Source organism: Adiantum capillus-veneris, chromosome 19 (genome assembly GCF_014529385.1).
Source record: "Adiantum capillus-veneris isolate H3 chromosome 19, ASM1452938v2, whole genome shotgun sequence".
NCBI lineage: Eukaryota > Viridiplantae > Streptophyta > Polypodiopsida > Polypodiales > Pteridaceae > Adiantum > Adiantum capillus-veneris.
In genome coordinates this window covers 80004477-80024171 of record NC_140949.1, presented here as the reverse complement: position 1 = coordinate 80024171, position 19695 = coordinate 80004477, and the positions used below count along the sequence as shown (strand labels likewise).

The 19695-nt window shown below is 46.9% G+C and overlaps 1 protein-coding gene across 5 annotated transcripts in view; it reads right to left on the bottom strand.

The window, feature by feature from the left end:
- Window positions 1-19695, bottom strand: part of LOC147434303 (flowering time control protein FCA-like) — a 121942-nt gene that overhangs the window by 39063 nt on the left and 63184 nt on the right. The gene's annotated exons all lie outside the window — the stretch shown is intronic.

Sequence of the window (19695 nt, the reverse complement as noted above, 5' to 3'; positions counted from 1 at the left end):
CCCCTGTGAGGGACGTCCCCACGTCCCAAAAACATGTCCCCGTCTGCGTCCCGGCGTCCCCCGTCCCGTCCCCGCATAGAAGGGCCGCGTCCCCCCGTCCCCTGTTTCTATGCTACAGAGACCAATTCCTTACTATACTACCTGATGAGTTCATACAAAGACTGAAACCGGCCCGTGGGGCGGTAGGCTTTGGCTTTCACCTGAAATTCTTTACTTTATACGCACACACACACAAAGCACTTTGCAAAGGTAACCTGCGACGGGAATTAACACTTACTTACACACACGGCTCGGAAGCTAGAAAGCTCCGAATACACGCGGACAACTTGTAGGCCCCAAAATTGGCGCCCATTTCGGTATTTCTTTATACTTTGAGAGGGTAAATTACAAAGTAGAGTCCCGGGAATTCTTTACCTGTATCCAGCTAGATACCACCTGTTTTGGCCAAATTTCGGCATAACAATCCCAAAACTTGTGTGAAACCAATTCCCCTGTTGAAACTCACTTCCATTGGCATAAACCCGCTGCTTCCTGCCCAAAAACAGTAAATTCAGCACGCTGTATTTACTGGTTTTTGCCCTGTTTTCAGCCCTAAACTGTCCCCAAACTATCCTCTGCTAGTGGAGCCTTGTTCCCAATGGTTCTGGCGTACGTATTACTGAAAAACAGTCAAATTACAGCGCATACACAAAGCTGAAAACACACATGTTTGGTGAGGTTATGACCCTCACAGGTGCCTTCTTTGGAGTAGAAGCGGAATGAATGTTTGCGCTTTGCTCAAGATGAGTGCTCCGAATTGTGCTCAAGGTTCTTTTTTGTTCTTATGGAAGGTAGAGGCTTTCGTTCTTAATGAGAGAATGCTATGATCACAAACAAAGTGGATGGACACGATGCGTACAACTGTATGATACTGAGAGATAGAGAGAGAAGAGAGATACGACACCAGAGACGTTGTAAAACCCTTCTCCAAAGGCCCCACTCTTGTCGACGAAACTAGTCTACTTCTGATTGCTCAAACTGGTACAATGGGAATGCATGTGATTGATGCAAGTCTAGGCTATGTCGGTGGTGACAGCGGGGACAACGAGATCGACCTAAGGGCTGAAATCTGCAATCCTTTTATCTGTTGTCCAAAAACGCTATGGGCTAAAATCTAGCCTTGCCGAAAACGCTGATTTTGCTGGTCTTTTAGGGCTGAAAATCTGCATCTACTGAAGGCTGAAAACTGATGTTTCTTGGGGCTGAATTTGCTACTCTTTAGGGGCTGAATCTGTTGGTCTTCCATTGCTGAAAAATGCTGCCAGAAGGGAGGGCGATCTGGGCTTTTTACTAACGCTAGGGCTCAGGTTTACTTGCGGTGAAGATCTAGGATCAAAACGCTAGGCTTGTGGTCTTGCTATCGCCGGAATCTGCAAAGCAAATCCCTGGCTGATCTGGTGATGAAAACGCTAGGTCTTGGCTTCTGCTCCAAAAATGCTAGGTCTCTTGGGGGAGTTGTGCTGAGAAGTTGCCTGTTGAGCGTGGAGCTCCTGCTGCCTCTTCTGCCAAATAGTGCTAGTCTAGGTTTGCTTATATACAAACTTACTCAATTTGCCCTACCTACTTTCCAACAAAAGTCGCTTAAAAATAATAAGTGAAAAATGTCAAAAAATAGGAAAAATAGGCTAAATACACTGGAAAATTCCCTGAAGGATTCTGATGGGAATGCTTATGATCGTGTTGTGTGCAACCAGAGGATATGCATCTACACTAAGTGTCTCTAAGTGTCTGGGCATGCACGGTCTACGAATAGACTCACAAAAGTGCCATATCACTTCTAATCTAGACTGACTCGACTGAGTGAACCCTGATCAATCTGTAGCTTGTCCACGGACACATAGGTTTGGATGTGTCACGTGACATCCCCTCCTTTTCAAAGTAAGGTACTGGTACCGAACTGTACGGCGTCGAGGGAGATCGCCAATAGCATCCGGAATCCTTGAAGGGACTCTTCGCCGGCCCACTTTGAGGTGTGTGTCGTGCGGTACTTGAACTTCATAAAGGTCTGCAAAGCTTGCTTCTTTGGGCAGCGCCAAAAGCGACACAAAGTCTTCTGTGGCTCCTTCGATGCTTCAACTTCGTCTAGAGTCATGCTTCTTTCTTCTTCAAGAATCTCCACGGCTGAAAAATCCTGAAACCATTTCCAACACAAAACCATGAACATACCTATTCCATGTAAAGTGAATGAAAAAAATGTTGTCTTCCTAAAAGACTGTGCATACAATGTAGATGAACAAATAGACGGAGTGCCAAACCGTTCACCACACACACGCAAACAATGAGATCGAATCTTTCTCTTCTGATCTAGAGCAATCAACTGTGGTAATTCACAACGGAAATGCCTATGCTTGGTGCTCATTCTTTCGTGTGCTCGTTCTACGAATGTGTCATGCCAAGGAAGAGACATGGAATGTAACATCCTTGAATGCATACTTTTCAACTTTTCATGAACGATCCGCATACATTCGTGCTCATTCGTGAGTAAAACGTGCTCAACGTACAATATATCATGCCTAGTAAAAGGATCACATAAAGACGCTGACTAAAATACAGGAAACAATCACGAATGAAACACTCAAACAATGCGTACGTATCAATCATGCGAACACATAATACTTCTTGTGAGGGTTCTTTGGATCTAGGCTCGAGAGCCAAGATCGGTTCTTCCTGAGAGGGTTCTTTGGACCTAGGTTCAAGAGCCAAGATCGATCCTTCGTGATTGATTGAATCTGCAACGAGGTTAGCTTCGCTAGAAAAAGCATCCACTAACACATCATCCTTCTTGTGAACAATCCCATCGTCTTCATGCAGCTCATCATGCTTGTGAGAAATCACATCTTGATCATGCAAAACATCATGCTCATCATAAACATCCAAATCGTCATGCTTGTCATTCTCATCCAAATCATCATGCTTATCATTATCACTCAATTCATCATGCTTCTCACAATCATGCAAATCCTGTGTGTCATGCTTTGGAGAAGAAGAGACTGAGAGAGTCTCCTTTCCGCAAATCTCTTGCATTTGTGCCTGAACTTGAGAAAAGAGTCGCCAGAACTCTTTGTTGTGTCGGTCGCTCTGTTCTTGTCTTGCTTTGGCTTCCTTTCTTTCTGCTTCTCTTTCTGCTCTTCTTTCTGTGTGTCTACGTTCCATTTCTGCCATTCTTTCTGCATATCTTGCTTCGCGTGCTAACTTCCTTTCAATAAACATCTGGTACAACTCCTCCATAGGAGTTAGTGCAATCCTTGACGTAGATGGGGAAGGGGGAGGGTCAGAAAACCTCCTGGTGGGGAAAATTCTTCTTCGCCTCTCTCATACTCATCACTTCTAAGCGAAGTATCCATTCCGCTCCGAGTGATGACCATCCACTGAAGTCGTGGGTTTGTATGGGTTCTTGTGGTCTTGGGTTCTTAAGTTCACGAGAAACTTGGGTTCTTGCGGATCTTGAGTTCTTGAGGTTCTTGAGGTTTTCTTTCGCTTGCAAACCGTGTTTGAGAAGGATCTTCTCTTCACCCGAGTTCTACTCTTTTCCGCGGGCACACCCCTTGGCGGCCTTGCGCTCACACAAAGGTTGCTTTTTCCCACCTCACGTCGATTGGCCGGCCGCTAAGTGCACGGTCCGCTCTCAATGAGTGAAAAGAGACACAAGGGAAGGTTGGACAAGCCCTTCTTTCCTGGGATTCCTGTCACTCTTCAAAAACACGATTAGGAATCGACACGCCCAAGCGAACTTGGGTTCGTGCCACCGGAACAAGCAAAAAAAATTCTTGTGATTCTTGTGGTTCTTTCCTTGAGTGATACAGAACACTGCCAAAGCTCTGATACCAATGTTAGGTGCAACGGAATGAATGTTTGCGCTTTGCTCAAGATGAGTGCTCCGAATTGTGCTCAAGCTTCCTTTTTTTCTTATGGAAGGTAGAGCCTTCCGTTCTTAATGAGAGAATGCTATGATCACAAACAAAGTGAACGGACACTGTGTGTGCAAGTGTATGATACTGAGAGATAGAGAGAGAAGAGAGATACGACACCAGAGACGTTGTAAAACCCTCCTCCGAAGGCCCCACTCTCGTCGGCGAGAGTGGTCTACTTATGATTGCACAAACTGGTACAATGGGAATGCATGTAACTGATGCAAGTTTAGGCTATGTCGGCGATGACGACGGGGACGACGAGACCGACCTAAGGGCTGAAATCTGCAATCCTTTATCTACTGTCCAAAAACGCTATGGGCTGAAATCTGGCCTTGCCGAAACACTAATGGAAACGCTGATTTTGCTGGTCTTTTAGGGCTGAAATCTGCATCTACTGAAGGCTGAAAAAACTGATGTTTCTTGGGGCTGATTCTGCTACTCTTTAGGGACTGAATCTGCTGCTCTTCCATTGCTGAAAAACGTTGCCACAAGGGAGGGCAATCTGGGCTTTTTACTAAAGCTAGGGCTGAGGTTTACTTGCGGTGAAGATCTAGGAACAAAACGCTAGGCTTGTGGTCTTGCTGTCGCCGGACTCTGCAAAGCAAATCGCTGGCTGATCTGGTGATGAAAACGCTAGGTCTTGGCTTCTGCTCCAAAAACGCTAGGTCTCTTGGGGAGGTTCTTCTGAGAAGTTGCCTGTTGAGCGTGGAGCTCCTACTGCCTCTTCTGCCAAATAGTGCTAGTCTAGGTTTACTTATATACAAACTTACTTAATTTGCCCTACCTACTTTCCAACAAAAGTCGCTTAAAAATAGTAAGTGAAAAATGTCAAAAACAGGAAAAATAAGCTAAATGCACTGGAAAATCCCCTGAAGGATTCTAATGGATTCTGATGGGAATGCTTATGATCATGCTATGTGCAACCAGAGGATATGCATCTATACTAAGTGTCTGGGCATGCAGGGTCTACGAATAGACTCACAAAAGTGCAAGATCACTTTCTAATCTAGACTGACTGGACTGACTGAACCCTGATCACGTTGTAGCTTGTCCACGAACACATAGGTTTGGATGTGTCACGTGACAGCTATCCCTGTTCCTGCCCCAAGGAGGCTCTTGCCTCAGCACAAAAGCATGAAACCACAGAGCTGGACATCAGTCAAATGAAGAGCCCTCTTGTGGGGCATCACATAACTGCACGTAGGTGTAAGGTGCAGCGGAATGAATGTTGTATTTTCTCAAGATTAGTGATCTTTATTGCTCAAGGTTCCTTTTAGTTCTTAGGGAAAGAGAGAGCTTTCCGTCTTATGGAGAGTGCTATGATCACGAACAAAGTGAGTGGATATTGTGCGTGCAAGTGAATGAGCCTGAGAGAAGGAGAGAGAAGAGATACGACACCGAGAGGTTGTAAAACCCTCCTCCGAAGGCCCCACTCTTGTCGCCGAGAGTGGTCTACTCTGATTGCACAAAGGTGTACAATGCGAATGCAATGGACTCATGCAATGGGACTATGCCGATGATGACGATGGTGCTGACGACGACGACTCGATGGCTGAAATCTGTAGTCTTCTTTGGCTGAATTTGTGGACTGTTTTCGGTGGCTGAAAATGACTGTCTATGGCTGTACTTATGGGCTGAAAATGGTAGATCTGACGGGGTTTCTGCAGAGGTCAAAAACGCTGATGTTGCTGGCTGGAAAAGCTGCAAATCTGCAAGATAGGGCAGCGTTTTCAATAGGCTGCAATCCTGCTGTAAAAACGCTAGTCTGCTGAGGTTTCTGCAATCCCAAAGCACTAGAATGGCCAGCATGCCCTAGCGTTAGTAGTTGCAACAAAAACGCTGAAGTTGTTGAGCCAGAACCGCAACAAGGCTGAGGTACCCAAGGGAGAAAACGCCAGACAATGGGGTTTGATGGCGATGGCTTGTTCTGGGAAAAACGCCAAGGATGGGGTGAGAGGTATGGCGAGGTTACGTACTGAGGGGGGGGGGGTACTGCTGAGAAGTTGCCTGTTAAGCGGGAAGCTCCTGCTGCCTCTTCTGCCAATTACTGCTAACTTGGGTTTGCTTATATATTAACTTAGCAAAATTAACCTACCTACTTTTGTTGGAAAGTCACTTAAAAATAATAAGTGAAAATAACCAAAAATAGGAAAATAAGCTAAATGCACTGGAAAATTCCCCTAACTAATGCTAATGGATTATGATGGGAATTCCGATGATCATGCTGTGTGCAACCGGAGGATATGCATCTATGTTAAGTGACTCGGCATGCACGATCTACGAATAGACTCACAAAAGTGCCAGATCACTGCTAATCTAGACTTGACTGAACTGACTGAACCCTGCTGTGGTGTAGCCAAGGCTGATCCCAAAAACGCTACCAAGGCTGACTGTTTGTTGGCGTTAGCATCTTGCAAAAACGCTGGCCTGAGCAATCTGAAAACGCTGGTCCTTCCTCTTGCTAGCGATCTCTAGCATGGAGGAAACGCTAGGCAGTCCAAGTATTGGCGATGGCAGATTTGGTAATGCCGGCGAGAGGGAGAGGCTCTGTGATGGAAATGCTAGGCTTGATGGTTGGGCGATGGGGGGTACTGCTGAGAAGTTGCCTGTTGAGCGGGAAGCTCCTGTTGCCTCTTCTGCTGTGGAGTGCTAACTTGGGTTTGCTTATATATTAACTTACCCAATTTGCCCTACTGACTACCCAACAAAAGTCACCTAATAAATAAGTGAAAAATGTCAAAAAATGGGAAAAATGGGATAAAGTCACTTGAAAAATCCCCTAACTGATGCTAATGGATTTTGATGGGAATTCCGATGATCATGCTGTGTGCAACCGGAGGATATGCATCTATGCTAAGTGACTGGGCATGCACGGTCTACGAATAGACTCACAAAAATGTCAGATCACTGCTAATCTCGACTTGACTGAACTGACTGAACCCTGTTGTGGTGTAGCTTGTCCACGGACACATAGGGTTGGGATGTGTCACGTGACATCCCCTCCTTTTCAAAGTGAGGTACTGGTACCGAACTATATGGCGTCGAGGGAGATCGCCAACAGCATCGGGAATCTTGGAAGGGACTCTTCGCCGGCCCACTCTGATGTGTGGGTCGTGTGGTGCTTGAACTTCATAAAGGTCTGCAACGCTTGCTTCTTTGGGCAACGCCAAAAGCGACACAAAGTCTTCTGAATCTCCTTTCTTGCGTCAACTTTGTCTAGAGAACTACTTCTTTCGTCTCCAAGAATCTCCATGGTTGAAAATTCCTAAAACCATCTCCAACACAAAACCATGAACATACCCATGCCATGTAAAGTGAAGGAAAAAAATCTTGTCTTCTCTAAAGACTGTGCATGCAATGTAGATGAACATAGAGACGGAAGGACAAACCGTTCATCAAACACATGCAAACAATGAGGTCGAATCTTTTCTGTTTGATCGAAATCAATCAACGTAGCAAATCACAATGGAAATGCCCATGCGTGGTGCTCATACTATCATGTGCTCTTTCGGGTACTGTGTCATGCCAAGGAAGAGACAAGGAATGCGACTTCCTTACATACAAACTTTTCAGCTTTTCATGAACAATCCGCATACATTTGTGCTCATCCATGATAGAAACATGCTCAAGATACAATATGTCATGCCTAGGAAAAGGGATCACATAACGATGCTGACTAAAATACAGGAAACCTTCACGAATGAAACACTCGAACAATGCGTGCGTATCAATCATGTGAACACATAATACTTCCTGTGAGGGTTCTGTGGACCTAGGCTCGAGAGCCGAGATCGGTTCTTCCTGAATGATCGAATCGTCCTGTGGGGGTTCTTTGGACCTCGACTCGAAAGCCAAGATTGGATCTTCGTGATTGATCGAATCTACAACGAAGTTAGCTTCGCTAGAAAAAGCATCAACTAACACATCATCCTTGTGAACAATCACATCTTGTTCATGCAATTCATCATGCTTGTCTTTTTCATCCAAATCATCATGCAAATCATTATCCATCTAATCATCATGCTTCTCATAATCATGCAAGTCCTATGTGTCATGCTGTGGAGAAAAAGAGATTGAGAGAATCTCCTTATCCTGAATCCTTTCAACCTTGTCCTGCATATTAGCAATGAGAGATGGAGGAGGAGCAATGTCCTCTCCATGAATGACAATAGGAGAATCACTGTCGGCATTGAGAGTTATAGTGTTAGCCGAAAATTTCATGAGAGCATCATTATCACGAAACCACTTAATGCCTAAAATCGTCACATCCTGAGAGAGGAGAAACAACAAATCTTCTAGTGAAGGCAGTCTGTTGAATTGCAAACAACACATCAAGGCACTCCTCCGTGATGAAAGCGTCCATACCAATACGAAAGCCAGAGACCTCAATAGGAGATCTCGGACTAACTTCAAGGTGAGCTCTCTCAACAAGAGAGGAACTGATCACATCATGCATACTACGTGTATCAAACAATATGGCAAAACGGTACCCTGATGTACGACCATAACATTTAATGAGAGAATCATCAATGGGAGGGTCCTGAGAAATTTTGGGCACAATCGTGTTATCATTCATTGCATTGACAGATGTAGTGGGTGTTGTGGGTTCTTTAGATTCATTCGATTCCAGCTTAGGACATGTTCGTTTGATGTAACCCTTAATGTGACAATGAAAACAACGACCTTCTTTACAATAAGTGCTTAGGACATGTTCGTTTTATGTGACCCTTAATGTGACAATGAAAACAACGACCTTCTTTACAATAAGTGCTTTGTTCTTCCGACGTGATGTATCCTCCTACAATTCCTTGTGCTACCTTTTCATATGGAGTAAGCTTAGGTTTCGCAGTTGTGTTAGCCTTACCCTTAGATTCATTGGAAGAATTCTTTGATGAGAGACTGTTGGAAGATTGGTTAGAAGAGTTATCATTGTTACCGTTCTGAGGGTTCTGAGACGTCTGCGAGGTACTTGTGGAAGTCTTGTTCTCCTTGGGCTTTCCTTTGTTGTGCTTCATCTCGTGGGCGAGATCAATTGCTACCGCTTTATTGAGATCGATTGGATCGAGTACCTCGACATCATACTTGATTTACTCGTCCAATCCGTACAGAAATGCCTCCTTGCGCTTCGCATCCGATTTGCGTAATTGAGTGCCAAGCTGCAAAACACGATTAGAGAAAGACATAACCGGCTTACTATTTTGCTTGAGAGCTCGCCAATCGTCCTTCAATCGTGCAAGGTACTGAGGTGGCATAAACCACGCCTTGAGCTTGTCTTGGAAATCAACCCATCTAAAAGAGGGGGGCGTGAAATCGTTGGCTGCCTTTAGGTGAGCGGCTAGCTGTGCCTCTTGCCATGCCTGGTACCAATTTATGGCATCACCGACAAGGTACATAGCTGCCGTCAAAACTTTGTTATTGTCTGTTTTCTTAGTTGTCGCAAAACAAGCATTAAATTGATGCAACCAAGAATGAATAACAGTAGCATCCATCTTACCGTCATACTTACTAAAAGTCAACTTCTCTGTGACTGGATTGTGTGAATCCGCATCGTGGCTTGCGCCACTTGACGAACTCCCACGATCTTTGGGTGGTTCGATCTTCGAGGCTAGGATTTGGGCAAAAAATTCTTGATTGCGAAGCTCCCTTTGAGCTTCACGCTCGGCGTCCTTTTCTGCTTTTCATTCATTTCGTTCTTCGCGCTTGCGTTCGAGAGCAAGTCGATTTTCTTCTTGTTGTGCGGCAAATCTTGCCTTTCTTTCGTCGCGCTCGCGGTCCTTGGTTGCTTGGTCTGCGGCCATTCTTGCAATTCTGTCGTCGCGCACACGGTCCTGAGCAAGGCGATTTTCTTCTTGTTTTGCGGCAAGAGCAACGCGCTCACGCTCCTGAGCAAGGCGACTTGCTTCTTGTCTATCCATCATGGCCATCATCTGCTTGACCATTTCCTCCATAGGGTTTGGTGCACTTGGTGGCGTAGATGGCGAAGGGGGAGGGTTGAAGAAATCATCTCAGCACAAAAGCATCAAACCACATAGCTGGACATCAGTCAAATGAAGAGCCCTCTTGTGGGGCATCACATAACTGCACGTAGGTGTAAGGTGCAACGGAATGAATGTTGTATTTTCTCAAGATTAGTGATCTTTATTGCTCAAGGTTCCTTTTAGTTCTTAGGGAAAGAGAGAGCTTTCCGTCTTATGGAGAGTGCTATGATCACGAACAAAGTGAGTGGATATTGTGTGTGCAAGTGAATGAGGCTGAGAGAAGGAGAGCGAAGAGATACGACACCGGGAGGTTGTAAAACCCTCCTCCGAAGGCCCCACTCTCGTCGGCGAGAGTCGTCTACTCTGATTGCACAAAGGTGTACAATGCGAATGCAATGGACTCATGCAATGGGACTATGCCGATGACGACGAGGGTGGTGACGACGACGACTCAATGGCTGAAATCTGTAGTCTTCTTTGGCTGAATTTGTGGACTGTTTTCGGTGGCTGAAAATGACTGTCTATGGCTGTCCTTACGGGCTGAAAATGGTAGATCTGACGGGGTTTCTCCTGAGGTCAAAAACGCTGATGTTGCTGGCTGGCAAAGCTGCAAATCTACAAGATAGGGCAGCATTTTCAATAGGCTGCAATCCTGCTGTAATCTCAAAACGCTGGAATGGCCAGCATGCCCTAGCGTTAGTAGTTGCAACCAAAACGCTGAAGTTGCTGAGCCAGAACCGCTACAGGGCTGAGGTAACTAAGGGAGAAAACGCCAGACAATGGGGTTTGATGGCGATGGCTTGATCTAGGAAAAACGCCAAGGATGGGGTGAGAGGTATGGCGAGGTACCTATTGAGGGGGGGTACTGCTGAGAAGTTGGTTGTTGAGCGAGATCTGCCAATTACTGCTAACTTGGGTTTGCTTATATATTAACTTAGCAAAATTGCCCTACCTACTTTTGTTGGAAAGTCACTTAAAAATAATAAGTGAAAATAACCAAAAATAGGAAAATAAGCTAAATGCACTGGAAAATTCCCCTAACTAATGCTAATGGATTATGATGGGAATTCCGATGATCATGCTGTGTGCAACCGGAGGATATGCATCTATGCTAAGTGACTGGGCATGCACGGTCTACGAATAGACTCACAAAAGTGCCAGATCACTGCTAGTCTAGACTTGACTGAACTGACTGAACCCTGCTGTGGTGTAGCTTGTCCACGGACACGTAGGGTTGGGATGTGTCACGTGATAGTAGGGGGGAGAGAGAGAGCAGTGTGTAGTGTGAAGGTCATCACTCCTAGCACCACACTGTACATAGAGTGGAAAGAAAGCACTCCATAGCTCTTAACCTGTGAGCCAGGTTCTCAATGAAGCATCCCCCCATCATAAATCGAGCGCCCCCTCTTCTGCGCTTGACTTGTAATGCATCTATGAACAAATAGATGCAAAAGGGGAAGATTTCCATGGCTGCCAAAACTTGCGTATCGCTGAAACGCAGCAAAACAACATTGTAAACATGCATCTGATGTCTTTCAATGCTGAAAATTAGCTCCTTGGTCCTAGGTAAAGTCATGGGAAGCTCAAAAAATGGAGAGAAATGGCTGAAAATCAGAGTTATCGACCTCCTAAACTGTTCCAAAAAGTCAGTTACGAGTTCTGTTCTCCCAGGCTTGGTAAATTGGCCAAAAAATGCCACATGGCACTCATACATGCAATTCCCCCACATTGGGCTTCCCGCTTAAAAATCTCTTAACCGGTGCATCAGTTGACTTTGCAACAGAGTAATAAAATGTTCCCCTTGTCATTTCGAAGGTAATGACGCGAACACATTTCATGGCCCAAAATTGCAGTTCCCTAATTTTTAGGAGATGCTTCCCTTGGACTGCCATTGGTCATCTGACTATCAATCCCCACTGGGACCGCATCCAAAAATGCAGTGTAGCCCAGCTGTTGGGTACTTTCCTTTGGTGACCCCACCTTGACATTGTACCTTTATTGAGTTCACTTCCTAGCATCCACCAACTTGCGAAGTGCGACAGGGAGACCTACATGATCTTGAATTGAGCCTAGACATCCTTTTACTTTACAAGTTCTAAGTGCCGACCAACTTCCCGTCTACGGGTGAAACTACCGTTCACATTGGCCATACAATGTCCGACCATTTGCAACTTCAAAAAGAGGGTCTCAAAAAATAAACAAAAATCATTGGAAAGAAACCAACAACTAAGGTTAGCAGTTGCCACGTCCTCGTGACAGAGACCACGCTACATGGACACATACATGCAACATAGCTCACGGGTGGCGATTGGTCAATTGACAGTGGCATCACACAGGTTAGAGATTGAGATTGGGAGACACTGGTGTCCCCAGAGAGGAGCGAGTCTGGAGAGCATGCACAGAGGAGGTGGAGCGCGAGGAGCATTTTGTGTGTCGATGCAACGCCTATACTAAGATCAGAGGTAGGTATGAGGCCTTATTCAGAGGGCAGCCCACTTTCCGAGAGATCATGGACTCTCGAGATCAAAGACAGCTAGGGCGTTTCTTATTAGAGATATAGAGCCACCGGGGCACACTACTACAGACACACGTAGCTACACAGTTGCAGCTCACAGATTTCTTTCAGATAGTTATAGCCCTCCCCTCCATCCGACACTCAAGAGGGGAGTGACACTCCCACAGGCCGAGGCGAGCACAGCTACACGACGACCACGAGTCACTGGCTACAGAGGTGCAAGCCTCCCACCACCGACAAATCGAGGAGATCCAGGCTCCAGAGCGTCGTGCCACTAAGGAGCGAGTGGCTCAGATGAGGGCCAACCCTGCAGCTTTCATCCGGGCAGACCTGGCACCAAACCCGCCTATGTACCACATATTACACCCCCCCATTACTACAGGATGGAGCTAGATAGCTTGACGCACTCTCATGATTGTACTACCCTGAGCATATAGACATGCATATACCCCCATAGATAGAGCTCCATCCCCCCTCAGATATCCATTGGATATATCACCACCACCATCTCCAGTACATCACTACTTATTTCCAATTCAGTTTAGTTTTATATCAGTTTTATTTCATTTGTCTTTTCGATAGACGGATGACATGCACACCATGTATATTTGATTTGTCTCATAGGCCGATTTCGGCCTAACATAGACGTTAAAAATCTCTCTCTCTCTCTCTCTCTCTCTCTCTCTCTCTCTCTCTCTCTCTCTCTCTCTCTCTCTCTCTCTCTCTCTCTCTCTCTCTACGCCATTCTAGGAGCATGCCCCAGCACAGCTGGTATGATGAGGAATCCCGTGAGACTAGAGCTAGACTTCAAAGGGAGGTGCTTTTGGGGGACATCACTCACCGACAGTCACAGATTGACTTCCGATGCCTGGTGCGGCGGAAGAAGAGGACATTTTTGGCTCGCCTAGAGCAAGACCTATACCAGCTACTCTTGAGTCGGGACTCGCGTGAGGCATGGCGGCTCTTTCATGAGCCACCACCCCCCCCCCCCCCCCCCCCCCCCCTCTGCCATTACCTCTACAGTGGCCTGCGGCCAGTACGCGTCATCTCTGTAGACAGTTCCTGGACAACCGCCCCTCCCCAACCCCCCCCCCCCCCCCCCCCCGATCCATGTCTCCACACGTGTGCTTTTTTCACCCTTGAGATGGTGAGGAAGGCCATTGACAGGATGAGGACTGGGAGAGCATATGATCATGATGGCTTAGTGACTGAGCGCTTCATACATGCCAGAGATCTACTAGCAGAGCTTCTAGCAGTTATGTTTAACCGTGCCATGTGTGAAGGCTTGCCTGATACTTGGAGCCTATCTACTATTGTACCTATCTTCAAGTCAGGAGACCCTATGGAGCCTCGGAATTATCGCACTATCATGATCGGACACACATTGGCACAGTTGTACGCATCTATTCTTGAGTAGCAGCTGAGCACATGGGCAGAGAGAGAGAGAGAGAGAGAGAAGATGCGGGCAGTCGGACAGGCACGGTTCAGGAGAGGCATTTCTACTCTTGACCATATCTTGACACTCAGAGTCATCATTGAGAAGGGCAGATCGCATCAGAGACGGATTATTGTAGCTTTGTGGACTTCCGCAAAGCATTTGACACAGTACCCACAACTAGATTGATGCGTAGATTACAGGAGATGGGAGTACCCACAGAGCTCATATGGGGAGTTATGGCATTATACAGGTCAGTAGTGGGGCATGTACGCACCCCAGAGGGCCTTTCTACAGTGGTTCACTCCACTATTAGGGTGAAGCAGGTTTGCCCGCTCTCTCCTACTCTATTTGGTATGAATGTGGATAAGGTTTCTGACTACATTGAGAGAGTTGGGGATAGAGATGCACAGCTGGCAGGGACATGGATTCCACTATTGTTATATGCTAATGATATTGTGTTGATCTTCGACTCTCCGGAGGGGATGCAACGTCACTTGGATGCTTTGTATAGGTTCGCCCAGGAAAGTGGTTTGTCTGTCAACCTTGGTAAAACCAAGGTCATGGTATTTAATACTACCCTGCACTGGATCAAGAGGTCAACGCCCGCATTCACATACGACCAAGAGATAGTGGAGTATACAGATGTTTATACCTACCTTGGAGTGGTTTTCAGTGGACCAGCATTTTCATTGAGAGCAACAGAGACTAGACTGCCCAGAGCCCACGCGGCGTTGGGTAGATGGGAGAGGATGTGTTCACATGTTCAGTTTTAGAAGCCTCAGACGAAGCTCTAGCTCTTTGACACTTTGGTGGCTTTTGCATTGCTCTATAGAGCTGAGATTTGGGGAGCCCTCCTTGGACCATCACGGGAGGACAAGTAGCACGGATGGATGGGAGGACATGGTATAACCGGCCTATACAACGTAGAGGGGGGTACTATTTCAATTACCTGTTAACTTTACACAGAGCACTGAGAGGGGAAGAGAACACAGTTGCGTCCAGCGACTAGAATGTCACTGCGCACACGAGACCGACACCCTGTAGGCCCCAAAGACTGGCGCCCCTTTCGGTATTTCTTTATTCAAACTAAGGTAGACGATCCGACCACTTAGCACAAGCTTTCACAAAGCTGTCCAAACCTGGTGAGGGCTGAAAACGCAGGTTTTCGACCGGATTTCGACAACATAACGGCGCAAAAACCCCTGTAGGTCAAAAACACCTGTCTAGGACGGATTCCCTCGATATCTGGAAGCTTTCTGGTGAGCTGTCACAGAAATTCAACGGGCTGTAATTCTCTGTTTTTCACTGCCGGGAGCCCAAAAGCCTGTACACGCATCCCAAGGCTCTCACGAGGCTCCCCCGATGTTCCCTTGCAGTTTAGGTGCGAAACCCTAAACCTGCAGAAAAACACAGCAGGCTGTAATTCCCTGTTTCGGATCGTTTTTAGCGGAGCGAACACGCCTACGCGTGTCCCAAGGGCTCCCGCACGCAATGGGACAATTCCCCTGTGAATTGGACGAGTTTTCACGCGAGAAAACTCTCCAAACTTGCAATCTTTCGTGATGGAACTGTGCGTACCTGTGGGGGATTAACAATTAGCTAATCCGGTTCCTGTTCAGAAGGCTCTTGCCTTGGCAAACGCGCATAAACCCCCAGAACTGTACAGAGGTCAAATGAGAAGCCCACTAGTGGGGCATAACATACTGTACGTAGGGGAGAAAGAGAGCAGTATGTAGCGTGCGGGGCATCACTCCCGTCACCATACTGTGCATAGAAGGCAAGGTAAGCATTCCATAGCTTCTGTACCTGCTACAATCCACCTGAGGCTGAAAATGGCGCCCCCTTTGTTGATATGCAGCTCGTTTTTGCCTGCCAGAGTGACAGAATCGCTCACAGACTGACACGGTTTCCGAGTTTGGGCTTTCCCTGCTAAAAATATCTCAACTGGTGCGTCAGTTGACTTGGCAGCAGAGCAATAAAATGTTCCCCTTGTCATTCCAGAGCTAATGACGCGAACACATTTTCCGGTCAGAAATAGCAGTTCCCTAAATTTTAGGAGATACTTCCATGGCGTCCCTATCGGTCTCCTGACCATCATTGAAGACTACCATTTGACCAACATCTACAATGTGGGTTAATTCACTGGCCCCTTTCAACTTATAAAGTTGCAGTGACTTGACGAGTGGCCCAAATTCCAGTTTGGCGCACACGAGCTTCCATACTCATCACAATTCAGTGCTAACTGGCCCGGGCAGTCCCTGTCTGACCGACCTAGATCCCCGATGTGAGAAACCCATTTGGCTGCAGCCGTTTCACACTGCCCATGCAATGTCCACTTGCACCTTTTCAAGGGTTTTGGGACAAACAAGTAAAAATAAAATAAATATATCTAATACTTATTTACGAAAGGCAACAGGAAAAATACACCTCCTGGTGACACATGGACAAGCGATTAGTCTCTCTGATCTCGCGGCTCATTAGAGCCAAGCCTTTAGTACCACGTGCCATTATCCGAGCAGAGCTAGCTGCCCATTATCCGAGCAGAGCTAGCTGCCCCCCCATTAGTTGTGGAGGCGCTCACCAGATCTGTCTCCTTCATACACCGCATGTGGGAACTTAGACAGATATGCCCGCCTTGCACTTAAGTCCTCTCGAACAGTTAGCCATGCAGGGAGATACAGCATGCTGGTATGGGGATATGACATCATGGTTTCAGGCGCATGGGTTCAGCATGGACAGATTGCCCCTCTTCCAGTACTCACTAGATGCACCCTCTCTGACTCTTACACAATCCGAGATAACCAGGCTCATCCGCCAGGACCTGACTCAGCTAGACACCAGGAGGACATGGAAACAGCCAGCACAAGTGTTGGGCACGAAGATGGCTTTCTACAGCACAAGTGTTGGGCACGAAGATGGCTTTCTACAGAGAGCATCTTCTCCAGCTTACAGAGGACGGTTTTGTGACGAGGCCCAGATACATGGACACCCACTTGCCTCATGGGATAGTATATGCCATTGGCCAGATACGCACATCTTCACACCAGCTACGGATCGAGACTGGGAGATATAGTGGAGTACCGGCAGAGGCCAAGACATGCCTCCTGTGTGACATGGAGCCTGAGACAGAGTTGCAATACACATGCCACTGCCCCATCTACTACCAGATACGTGGCCGCTTCCACTGCTTGTTCAGAGAGGACTTCCGACCACTCTCCAGAGTCATGCGGTACGAGGAACAGAGATGCTTGGGTCTGTTTTTGCTCGAATTGCGCAGACACAGAGAGAGCCTCATGAGGGGAGAGGCTAGCCAGTCTCAAAGACGGATCACAGACTTCTTTAGAGCAGACACTCGACATCCGGAGGAGCTACCACCACAGGAGAGCTCGTCGCCTCACACTAGAGACACACTAATCGGCCGAGCGATCGAGTTAGGGAGATCCAAACGCCCATGACTGCGGAGGACTACATAGCATAGACGGAGGCTGCAACAGAGGATCCGGATAACTTTGGCCCGACATGCACGACGCCCGGTCAGGCTATTGACCATGGAGGAGATTGATGAGATCCGCCAGCGACTGATGCTGGATCTTTTGTGATTTAGCTATCCCACCTAGCTGCCTAGCTGACATCTAGCAGTCTAGGATTCCATAGTATTTTTTCCTTTCATTTTTTGTTACTTTGACTTTGTATCAAATCCACCACATTGTAACTTTCTGGTTGCATAGGTCACATTGGCCTTTTGAGGACGTTAATATTTCATTTCATTTCATCTCTCGCGCGCGCGGAAGAACAGGCTTTATTGTTGCTTTGTGGATTTCCGCAAAACGTTTCGACACCGTCCCAGGGGAGAGGCTCTCTCGATGACTCCGGAGTTTGGGGATACCGTCGAAGATGATATGGGCCATCTACGCTCTCTATGACAGAGCGACTCGGAGAGTTTGCTGCCCATGCGGTATGTCAAAGTCTATTGCTAGCACTATGGGTGTTAAGCAAGAATTCCCCCTCTCCCCAACCGTCTTCGGACGCTACATCGACGAGATCTCTGACTACATCCTACGAGCAGGAGGGGTAGGAGCGGACGGAGTAGGTACCACAGTCCACACCATGCTATATGCTGATGACATTTCACTGATTTCAGAGTCACTAGAGTGCCTACAGAGCCATCTGAGAGGTTTGGATGAGTTTTGCAGAGAAAGGGACTCACAGTGAATCTTGGGAAAACCAAGATCATGATCTTCCACCCCTCCACAACAATTCGACCAATAGCCACATTCACAGCAACAAGAGGACCAGTAGAGCTGGTCACCTCTTACATCTACCTGGGAGTCACATTCACTAGTAGACACGGGCCCTTCTCGATGGCACGGGCCTCCACTGACACTCACTAGAGGAAATGCAACAATGGCCATGCTAGAGCGAAGATGCCATCAGGCACACTTTCAAGAGCCCCGGACATAGGGTGGCTATTTGACACATTATCACTCCAGCCCTGATGTATGCAACAGCAGTGTGGGCACCCGGGATTGACAGATAGCCAATGGGCACGGATTGAGAGAACACACATCTATATGATCTCTTGTCTTTTTCGAGGCAAGCACACGGTGTCGCCGGACATCATCAGGGCAGAGCTTGCCACCCCCCTCCCCATGGTAATGGAGGCACTCTTCCAGACAGTCTGCTTCATCGAGAGAGTACGAGAGCTCTAGACCGACAAACTCACACGACGAGCATTTGAGTCAACTATATAGATATCAAAGACCGGATACGACAGAGCATGGTACACAGAGATTAGAGTATTGTTCGGAGCACTTGGCCTTCGCCTGGAGAGTTTGTCATCTTTCCAATACGACCCCGACTCCCCCCAACTTCAGCTCTCACTTAGTAAGAGAAACATAGTGTAAGGATTCTAGATACTAATTCTTAATTAAGTACTTAAACTCATGATTAAGTGTTAGGTGCAGCGGAATGAATGTTTGAGCTTTGCTCAAGATGAGTTCCTTTTACTTACGGAAGGTAGAGCCTTCCGTTCTTAATGAGAGAGTGATATGATCACAAACAAAGTGAATGGACACTGTGCGTGCAAGTGTATGAGACTGAGAGATAGAGAGAGAAGAGAGATATGACACCAGAGACGTTGTAAAACCCTCCTCCGAAGGCCCCACTCTCGTCGGCGAGAGTGGTCTACTTATGATTGCATAATCTGGTACAAATGATATGCATGAGACTGATGCAAGACTAGGCTATGTCGACTATGACGACGGGGATGGCGAAGTCGACCTAAGGGCTGAAATCTGCAATCTTTCTACTGCTGTCCAAAAACGCTATGGGCTGAAATCTGCGATTAGTCCAAAAATGCTGATTTGGGGGCTGTTTTCTGTGGGTCTTTGTCGCTGAAAATCTGCAGGTTTAGGGCTGAAAACTGAGGTTCTTCAAGGCTGAAAACTGATGGTTTTTACCGGGCTGAATCTACTACCTTTTTGGGCTGATCTTGTTGGTCTTTCTAATGCTGAAATCTGCTAACGCTGGGACATGCAAAAACGCAAGGCTGAAGGGATCAAAAACGCTAGATGCTGGCTTCTTCAAAAACGCTAGCTGATGGAATCTTCTTGGCAATGGTGTCCTGATGCAAAAACGCTAGCTGAGGCTGTCTGGCGAGGGTGCTTTCTGAAAACGGCAATGCTTTGGGAGACTATGGCGAGGGTTGGTCTTTGCTTGGAGGAAGATCCACCAAGTTCTTGCTTGAGAAGTTGCCTGCTGAGCTTGGCTCCTGTTGCCTCTTCTGCCATTGAGTGCTAGCTCTAGTTTGCTTAT